At 38.8% G+C, this 11,289-nt stretch overlaps 1 protein-coding gene across 1 annotated transcript in view; it reads left to right on the top strand.

Annotated features, from left to right (window-relative positions):
• Positions 1-3,814: 3,814 nt before the first annotated feature.
• The window catches only part of GPR160 (G protein-coupled receptor 160), a 23,180-nt gene continuing 15,705 nt past the window's right edge, over positions 3,815-11,289 (top strand). The window contains exon 1 of the mRNA XM_044061973.1: positions 3,815-3,972. The gene's annotated coding sequence lies outside the window, so the exon portion shown is untranslated. The remainder of the gene's footprint in view (positions 3,973-11,289) is intronic.

Raw genomic sequence — 11,289 nt, forward strand, 5'->3', positions numbered from 1 at the left:
GTAACACTTCCCACAAGAAATTTTGGGGTACATGGTCATATGTTTTATCCAAGTGCATACACCATGTGACCTCCAGTGTCTGTGCAATGACAAAGACTTAATCTAGTATACCATGTCAAGGATTGAATCCATGTTGCTTGTTTTATTCTCTTCATATCAGGTGTAAATGCTAAGATACATTAATGGAACTTACTTAATGCATATTCATCATTTTATTAGTATTTGTTGAGTGAAGTACTTTATAAGTTTTGAGATTTTCTAAGAAGTTTTGGTTGGAAGGCTACATCAAGTAGGAAAATAAGGGGAGGGTGTAAATTAACCAAATTCAAATTGTACACTGTAAGATATATATTTACATATATTTTGATGAATTCTCATAAAAAAAATCAATTGTTATTTTTTCGCTGATGATGGCATTGGTATTATTTGAAGAAGTTTTTTCTTTAAAACAGTAGAAAAAGGAATGATTGTGAAAAATACATTCCTTACTCATACTGCTGCTATGGATAGTCTGAGTTAGACGTTAATGCTAAACCAGCATTACTCTAATCCAACCCAGTCATAACTCCAAACCTGTCCTTCAGATCTGGTGTTATGGTTGGACTGACTGCTAACACTCATCCTATTATTACACCATCCCTTATTGTAAGCCAACTCCTGATGGTTATAGTTACATTTAGGGGTGGTTATGGTTCAACATTAGTGTTTGCAGTTACCTTTATTGTTAAGGCTAACTCTAGTGGTTACTGTTATGGTATGGATTAGGGCTATGCTGTAACTCAACCAAAACCTAATACTGATAATTGAGGATAAGGCTACTAATTTGATTAGGGCCAGATTAAGTTTACATTTAGGAATTAATCCAGCTTTAACCTTAGGCTTAATAGTTGTGGTTTGCTTTATGGTGCAGTTTATGCTCTGCAGTTCTTCAGTGAGTGTCAAGCTTCCCCTTTGACCACTTAACTGTTTCATTCATTCCTTCATTCATCTGCTGTACCTATAGAAAATTTGGACTGTCATGGAGTGACAGTCAGTCAGCAGAGGATATGACACTTCCCTATTTGGGGAAATCAGGGTATTTTTAGCTTGGTTCGGCATGCCCCATTTATACATGCCACCAACATCTCAAAAGATGATGTACAGTTGTCATACACGAGGACATGTCTCCTGCTTCCACAAGAGATGTCCCTTCTGCAGTCCTGCCCCTTGAAAAAAGGTGTCTCTGAAAATCCCCATCTCCAGCAGACATTTTACCACAGAGTATTTACTTAGTACAGATGCCCATCATCCCTTCTATGTAGAGGGAGAGAAGTGAGAAGGCTTGTCATTATTTTCTCCTGTGCCTGAGTCACTAATAAAACCTGTTTCATCTGGATCATACTCAAAACTTTATCCCTCTATGCCAGTGAAGTAGGCAGAAAAGTTTATTTTTTATAGGCTTATTGAGTAATTTAGGCATAACCTAGTTGTTAAATTTCTATCTAATTTGGTTTAGGTTTAGGGGTTAATCAAACTGCAAAACTACTATTTTGGGTTCATAATATACCAAGATTTTATTTATATGCCATATATATATATATATATATATATATATATATATATATATATATATATACACACACACACATACTGAGAGAGAGAGACTAAGTGCATTGATAAGCACAGTGGGGAATACTGTAGTATAGTCTGTGAAAGAGACCATTAGCAGCTGTAAATTTTCAGGGTTTACGCACTGCTGTATTTTCTTTTTACAGCTTGACCTACATGCTTGTTTGGTTGATACTCTGAAAAACTGTACATTGCAGGTCTGTATACTTAAGAGTATGAAGACCAATCAACTAAGCTCCTAAACGTTACAAGGCTCTTGTGCTAAAATTTTGAATACAGAGGGGCCAATACCATGGAGTAGTGGGATAAAGCCCTAACTATGGGCTCAGGTGACCCAGGTTTAATTAGGTGCTTGGGTATCTGAGGTGCTGGCAGGGAGGGATGATCCCCATCCAGGAGGTAATGTGCTAGTAGAAGACACTCTGTGTAGGGGAGGTATGGTCCACAGAGGGGGATAGCCCACAGATATTGTCAGTGAACACAGGGGTGAGGCAGGAGGAAGAAGGGTAGGTCATAAAATAACCCCCCCAATAGATGAAGCAGTTGCTGACACCACCACTGCAGGATGCCATTAAGATTCACACCAGCCCTAGCTCAACCAGAGACGTTCAGGGGAGGTAGGAGGAGCAGGTAAACCCAGAGATAGATGGGGGCACTTGGATGGCTGGAATGAATGAAACAGGGGTGGGGGCACTTGAGTACAGTGTATGTATTGCTTCTGAATCTAATAATAGAAAGTTCTCAGATGAAGTTTGAATGCATTCAGTAACTGGGTAAGGTTTACATAGCAATGAGGGTTTTGACTGTACTTATGTGTTTTTACAGTGAAGTGATGTAAGCAGCATGCAATGATATTTTCTGACAGTTTGTGAACTCATTTACATTTTATTTATTTATTTTTTATCCAGTTAGATTGGATAGTCCAAGGACCTTGGCCTATTTATAGAGTTTCTTCGTATCGGTGGTGGTGCTGCGGTAGCGCTGTCGCCTGACAGTAAGACGTTGTCCCGTTCGATTCCCAGCTAGAGCGTCTTCTGTCTGGAGACATGCATGAATGGGCGTACCTTCGTTGAAGGTTGTATGTCAGGGCTGGCAACTCGGCACATAAAAATCTACTGCCAATCATTAGCGGACTGGAGTTCCGCTGTGGCGACCCCTAACTGGGAAAAGCCGAAAGACACAACAACTTAGTATACTAGCATAGTAACTTGTAGGCAATTATAATGATGCCATTATTTTTATATCTGTTTTTGCACTCCAGGGCTCCCTTAACCACCAAGTTCCTATTCTCTATTTGACTCACGTATTCCCCTCATTCTGTTGTGTTTTGAACTACTAGGAATGGGAGGAAGGGAGTTGGGAGACAGGGATTGTAGGCACTTTTCCAAGGAATGTCAATCCATGACCAAGAGATTTTATTTATTTTATTTTACGTTTGTTTACCAGGACAATGTCTGACTGGGCAGGGCTGCCCGTTTTCAGTGGAGGACTGGGAAGAAAAGCTCCATACAGTAATAACACACAATAATAAAAATACAGTAGGAAATAAAATACATTGATAATATAGATAGTAAGTAGAGGTAACATATAAACTAGTCCACAATAATAATGCACAGAATAATACAGACAATATGAGATTACAATTACATCCTTTGAACAACATTTTGTAGTTAGTTGGATTTGTACAGATAGTTAAGACTATACATTTAGTAAAAATAGTGTAAAGTCTCTTGACTAGTTTATACTTTTGGTAAATATAGTCAGGTGTCTGTGTTCACTGGTGAATATATATGATGGTTGCAACAGCAGGCACACAATGATACACAGTAAACTGTAAGAGTATGCCGCCCTAATAATGCTAATATGCATTCTGTCTGCTTTTAGGGTCTGGATGTACTGAAAGAGATAGCTTTATTCCTCTATGCCGGACAACTAGTACTAACTGTTCATATAAACATGGCCAGTTTCATAAGCTGTATACAATGAGTAAATCCAGGTGGGAATGTGGGAAGCAAAGCAGAAAGGATGAAATCTATGAGCATGCTTCCAAAATAATGCTTATGTTTGAACAGCACCTGCTCATTGTCTGTTTGCACAAACATTTTGTTTGCATTTGTGGAGTACTTGTTTTTCTGGTTGTACTACAAAAGTTGTCTGGTGAGATTTGTATATCCTGCAGTTGCTCAGCTGTGATGTTTTACATTCTTACCATTAAAACACTTCTGGAATAAACTTGCTTGACGTCTTTCATACAAAAAAAGGGCCAACACCTCTTTCCAAATACATTTATATTCAGTCATTTTCTTGTAGACTGAAGAAACAGATCAACATTGCAGAGCTGAAGCTGAAACACAACTACCAGAGGTACAAATCAGTCTGTTTACTTTCTTTAGAAGAAGTTAGTTATGATGTTTACAAATTAATTATTTTTTTAATTTTTATTGTACAAAAAGCATTAATATATATGACTGATAATTCTTGTCAAGTGTTGACAAGAACTGTAGTAATATGGTGGTAAACCAAGTAGAAATAAAGCACAGCACAATGTGTGGATAATTAGAATGTGTGTGCATTTGTGTGTTTGGTGGTGTTAGTGTATGTAGGCACAAGATCTATCAACTGAGAAAGGGAAAATGCCACCCTCTTAGGTCAAAAAGTAATACATTTATGTAAGCCTTAGAATACAGCATTTTGTGTTTTCTATGAAATTGCTCTGTCTAGGCAGAGACTTAAATCTCAGAACAATTCACTTTTAGTTTTGTAACTGAAATGCTGTGCCTAGACTAGCTACAACTCCTAATTTCTGAAGGACATTTAGTTATACTTGTTTTTGTTTGATGAGCTGTCTGTCCTACGTAAAACACATGACAGATACAAAAAGCCAAATGTGCATATGCAAATATACATTTAATAAACTGATTCTAGAGTTTTTTTATTCTCCATGAAATGTAGCCAATGACCTGGTGCTATTCTTACAAAAAAAAAAAAAAAAACAATTATACAGGGGATCCCTGAGTTCACATGAAACCTGCTGCTGCCCTTTGATTCTTAACATGAATAGGTACACTTATGGGTCTAATAGCCAATTCTTCTTGTAAGTGATTGAACATGTTATCTCTGTGCTAGTGAGGAATGATCCAAAGTAACAATGTGCCAGTCAGTGTCTGTGTCAGATAATAAAGACAGACTGTTAACTGCAATATTCACATAGCACTCTGTACTTAACTTTTAGCACCTTGTATGCGTTTTATACTGGAGATGCACCTTTCTATGAAAACTCTTGTATTATTCCCATCAACCTGACTGCAGCAGTCCCAGAATAGTTATACATTTGTTAGGTGTATTGCAGGACTGCAGTACATGAAAGTACTTTTGTAGGTTCTTAGGAGAATATTAGGCTAACTGTCCTGAGGGGGCGTTTTAAACTTAGCCATGTTATCCCACTAAGTATTCAAAATACTTTTACCATGGTTTTTATTCCTTTGTGAATGGAGGTTTCTAGGGTCATACCACTCAGTATTGAAAGGGGACTGTACTGAAGGACTGGGCATTTAGGCATTGTCTCTGTCCATTAGTAGCACGGGGGGCAGTCCTGTGGTAAATTACCACATTCCCATCCACCGATCTAAGCTGGATTTGAATAGGGACAGTGATGAGCTTTGTTTTAAGTGGATGAGAACCTAGTTCCAGAACAGTAGTATCCTCAGGATGTGTACCTTTCTCTCCAAGCTGTTTTGTTTATGTTGCAGAATAGGTTAAGGTTTATGGATTGGATATTTCTGATACCATATGACTTGTCAATGTGTGGTAGGTCCTTTAGTATTGGGTCATATAATGCCTTACAGGCCATGTACAGATCACCTCTTAAGAGTCTATAACAGACTAAGTATGGTTATAGAGCTTTGAGGCAGTCTGTGTAGGTCATGTTGTTTAGTACCTATATTTATTTTGTGAAGAACTTCTGTGGGTGCTCTAGTTGTTACATATGTCTGGACAGGTACAAACTAAAGGGGGCATTACTCAATGGTAGGCCTGTTTAGAGATGAGTACAGTGGGACAATGGTATCTCTGGATCGAGATGCTATTCCTTTGCTTATAAGTTAAGTAATATAGAAGGACTTCCTCATATCAGTAAACACATGATGTTTGAAGGCTAGGTCACTTTCTATGTATGCACCCAAATTTCTAACTACTAGATCAGCACCTAGGGGAGTATTGTCAATGTGGTAATTTCCTGAGACAGTTGATTTCCCAAAGGATACAATAGTGCACTTTTTGTATTTGACTTTAGTTCATGACTCTGGCACCAGTTATTTGTTTGGGACAAGCCTTCCTGGATAATGGATAACTCTCTTGGAGATTCAGTGACTACTCCCAGTTTCAAGTAATCTGCAGACTTGGTCAACCAAAGACCCTTGATGTTTGCTTGGACTTCTGAGAAGTAGGTGCCAAAAAGGAGTGGCCCTAGGACTGAGCTCTATGGGACTTCACTTGTGGCTGGAGGTAGCTTCACCTATCTTGACTTTCTGTAGCCTATCTGTGAGCCATTTGGTAATCCAGTGAGTGACATAGGGGTTTATACCTAATTTTATGAGCTTTTCTACAGTGCTGGAGTCGGTATAATGTAAAAAAGGTATGTCCAGGTCTAGGTAGATGGCATGTATTATCTTTCCTATGTTTCCTTCAGAGAGCTTAGAAACAAAACAAAAATAGCCATCCTTGCTGACAAAAAAAATTATTACCTACAAACACAACAAACCTACAAAAAGGAACCTAAAAACTTCTGGGCCAACATTAAAAACCTTTTATCCCCAGGCTAGTCTATCACACCTAACCCTCAAGACTCTAACCCTGAGAATCACACACAAATAGCCAACGACTTTAATACATTTTTTACTAATACTATCCAAACTCTTGCTAGCCACCTAGCTCCTGACACCTCTAAGCTACGCTTACCTACTTTCAATCCACCTTCCTTTCACTTACAACCAGTATCTACCTCCTTTATCCTATCACTGATCCAAAAACTAAGACCTAGCACCCCCTCTGCAGAAAAACTTCCTGCAGAATTCCTGCAAATTGGAGCCAAAGCAATTGCCTATCCTATTTTCATTCTGATAAATAGATCCATAAATGAAGGAATTTTCCCCTCAACTTGGAAAATATCTCACATCATCCCACTACACAAAGGGGGTAAATCTAATGACTATTCTTACTTTTGCCCCATAGCACTTCTATCACCTATAGCTAAAATCATGGAAAAATGTATCCATAAGCAACTCCTTAACCACCTTCTGCAAAACAACCTACTTGCTAACTGCCAACACAGATTCAGACCCTCCCACAGTACTACCACAGCACTTCTCTCCTTTACCAACTCCATTAACTATAACCGCAACAATAATAACCTTTCATCTTCAGTCTTTATTGACTTATCTAAAGCTTTCGACATGGTTAACCACAAACTTCTGCTACATATACTTAAATCTCTCTAACTTGATCCTCTTTCCCTAACCTGGTTCACATCTTACCTTGACAATCGTTAACAAGCAGTTCTTTGGAAAAATTCATTATCTAATCTCCTTCTTATCTCTTTAGGTGTACCTCAAGGTTCTATCCTAGGCCCCCTTCTATTTTCTATCTTTATTAACGACCTCCAGTTAGCTATCCCAAATACTACCTGCATACAATATGCAGACGATTCTACTATAATCTGCTCTGATAAATCTCAAACTGAACTCCAAGTACTCACACAACAAGCCTTTACCACTGTCGAGCAATGGTTCTCTGACCACTGCCTACTCCTTAACCCCAAGAAAACTAAATTGCTCTTGTTCTCATCCCGTAAATCAACCCCACTAGACTTCACTTTTACTTCCAGTGATAATACTCTTATTTCTCCAGATTCCACTACAAAACTTCTAGGAATTACTATTGGCAACAATCTTAGCTTTGACTCTCACATCAATACGACAATAAAACTAGTGAATAAAAAAATTGGATCCCTTTATAGAATCAAACCCTTCCTTACACCTGAAACAAGAACCACACTAGCCAGATCTCACCTTATCTCTACTCTTCTATATGCTTGCCCCATATACACAAATCTTTCAAAAAACAACCTTAAGAAACTCTCAACATCCTACCACAACATTGCTAGATTTGCTACAGGTTCCCCATTTAGAACTCACCACTGCCTGAACCTAAAACAACTAGGCTGGCTAGAACTCCCTAACAAACTTCTACTTCAACAATTCTTAATAACTCATAAGATCCTACATCATCCAACTAAAACACCTATACTCTCCAACCTCATCTCACCATATAATAATTTGAAACAACTACATTCTTCTAATAAATTACTTATAAAAATTACCAAACCCAATAACTCTTCAGGCGACTCTCTCTTTTCCAACTCTGTTGGAAAGAAGTGGAGCAAACTTCCCTCTGATATCCTAGCACAGTCTTCTCTCCCACTTTTTAAAAGACAAGTGAAACTTCACCTAAAGAAATACTGGCTTTGCTCCTGCAATAAACCTGACTAACTCTGTGTCCTCCTCTCTATCTGCTTATGTTCCTTATACCTATGATATGATTGCCCTATTGTAGGATCCACTGAGAAATAGCTTATCTGTTACATACTAAAAAAAAAAAAAAATGATGTTATTCTGCACATCTCTCTACGTTTACTTTTAGTTAATGCTCTGATTAAGCTATTCTCCTTTTGCTCTGTTTATAATGTTTTATTTCCTGTACTAACTACCTCTCCACTTAATATTGTATTGTATACCTCTGTTTACTGGAGCTTTTCTCCCTGGGCCTCTACTGAAAATGGACATATATCCAGCTAGACTAGCCCAGTCAACAAATGTAAAATAAAATAAATAAAATAAAATATTGCTTTGGTGACGCTTTTGTAAAAAAGTTCACTAGGTTAAGGAAGCATGGCCTGCCTTTGACAAAACCAAACTGTGATGGGTTCAGTGTTTGGAGGCTTCCCATATCCCTATTGATCAATTCCATTGCTTTACATATGAAGTTGTCAGACTTATGGGTCTCTTGTTACCTGGGTAGGTGGAAGGCCATCACTAGTTCATAGGTAAGCCTGTTGCTGCCCTCCATTTGCTTGGTACAAAGATCATTTGTTCACTTTTAGGGTTTTTCACACAGTTATGCAACCATTGAGTTAGTCTACTTAGTTAAGGAAAGGGATTGAATGGGGGCTTTCCTCACAAAAATGCTTTTTTAATACTGTGACCTGCCATTTATTAAATTTATTATTGAATGTGTTTATATCACTGAATCTACTTTTGGCAGGATGAGCATTAAATTCTTAAAGGGAATTCATTTTATAAGTAAAGGTTCCTGCCTGTATGTTTTCCGACAATGTTTTATTTATTTAATTGCTTATTAGATAACCAGCATAGAGAGCCAGTTGTAAAACAACCATTTCAACCACAGCTGGGAACTACATTTTCAGGTGTAGCACCCAGACAGATAACACTCTCATGAAACTAAGCAAGCAACCCAGAGGACAAATAAAGTCTACCAAAGCAAATTTGAGGGAAAGTTGGCCTCCCTGGGCCAACCACAAGGTATTCTTTACCTATGTCCGCAACCGCAAAGGCAATACACAATTGTGTGCAGAGCTCATTGTTAATGAAGCCACCTACATTGAGAAAGAAGATATAACAAACCCACTGGCAGACAAATTCAGTTTTAACTTTACCCCTCTCTCCCTCTCAACCTTCCCTCAGGAAATACCATCAAATATAACTCCCCTGCTATCACTAGGGAATAGGTACTCAATGCTATCTCTAAGGCCAAGATCACTGCATCAGTTGTCACAGACAGTATCCCAGGATGCCTTCTTAATAGCATGAAACATGACCCAGTAGGCCCTCTGGAATTGCTATTTAACTGTAGCCTCCAAACAGGCTTTGTGCCTCATGAATGGAGAACAAGAACAGTCATCCCTCTGCACATAGGTGGGCCATCTACAAACCTTTGAAACTACAGATCCATAAGTCTGATTAGTCTCATATGCAAAGTCATGGAAAGAATTATTATGAAAATGATCAATAATGACATAGGAAACCTCCAAATACTGGACTAATCCAATCTGGTTTCATGAAGGACAGATCATGTCTACTCAGACTTGGTGGACTTCTTTCAGAAGGGCATCAAAGCAAAGGATGAGGTCAAAATGGCTCACACTGCCTATCTCGACCTGGTCAAGGTATTTGGCATAATACCCCACTAACAGAATTGTTGGTAAACTCAAGATGGTAGGTATAAACCCTTATGTCACCCAGTGGATAGCCAGCTTGCTCCCAGACAGGACCCAGGAAGCTAGAACTCGAGAGTTCAACTCTACAAAGAGGCCAGTCAGGGATCAGTCCTGGGACTGCTCCTTTTTGGCATTTACATCTCTGAAGTCAAGGCCACTGTCAAGGGCCTCTGTCTGACTAAATCTGCTAATGACTACAAATTAGGAGCACTCATAGAATCTCCCACCGACACTAATGATCTTGAGGAGAGACTAACAGAGACAAATAACATTTGTTAGAGCCATGGACTAAAATTAAATGCCAAGAAAGGCATAATATTGTCCTTCAGGAAGTCATCCACCCCAAGTATATATCATATTGACAACACATCTCTAAGAGTCTACCCAGTAGTCAGGGACTTGGGGATTCATATAGTTATCTAGCCTTTGACCATCATGTGTCTATAGTAGTGAAGAAATCATTCTATGTTCATAGGTAAGTACTAGGCTATTGGCCCTAGGGCCTATACAAGCCTAGCCAAACAAGGTTTCCTGGCTATCTGGCTGGCTGTTGTGCAACTTGTAAGCAAAGGTATGGCATCTAGGTCCAAGAAGGTCATTTTTCCACTGTATTCGGCATTCATCATACCCATCATTGAGTACAATGCCCCCTTTGGTATTATCTAACCAGTCACATCCAACAACTGGAATGTCCACAAACGTTTAGCACTTAAAGAATACAGGGCATGAGTAACAGGTCTTATGCAGACTGCCTGAAATCCCTATCCCTGTATGCTGTCTTCTACAGGCTGTTGAGGGGAGATCTACACCTGACATACAAGGTATTGTCAGACTCCACCCAGATGGACCTCCTACATATCAGCAAAACAAACAACACCACAATTACCCATTCTAAAAGCTCAAACCTTGCCGGTGATATAAATAAGACCAGCTAGAGAGACAGGTATGTATCCCAGAGACTACCCCTTGTCTGGAACAGGCAGAGTGAAGCAATGTTCCTTCCTAACCCAATTCATGTGTCTTGGACAATTGGAAGGGAAGAGGAAATTCATCCATGGTTTGTCACCTATGTCTCTAGTGAACACACAGGCAGCCTGTAAATGGTTCATCTCCCAAGCCCTTGATTGCACTTATCAAAGGTACCAGAACTTGTCAGATATTTGTAATGCATGGTTAGGTTTAAAAATGCTCTTGTGATTGCTAGCCTAGTAAACGGCTATGGACCTATGTAAAATACATTCACAGTGTGCATTTGAAACAAAGTATTACAACATTTAAGACAAACTAAAACGATTTAAAAGCTGGCATTTACAACCTGTTACAACAGTTACAATGTCAATAAATGTAAGATTCTTATATTCACATAGAACAAACAGGCAGGTTTAGAGTTT

This window comes from Protopterus annectens, chromosome 2.part0 (genome assembly GCF_019279795.1).
Source record: "Protopterus annectens isolate FY-2018-M chromosome 2.part0, PAN1.0, whole genome shotgun sequence".
NCBI classification, from domain to species: domain Eukaryota; kingdom Metazoa; phylum Chordata; order Ceratodontiformes; family Protopteridae; genus Protopterus; species Protopterus annectens.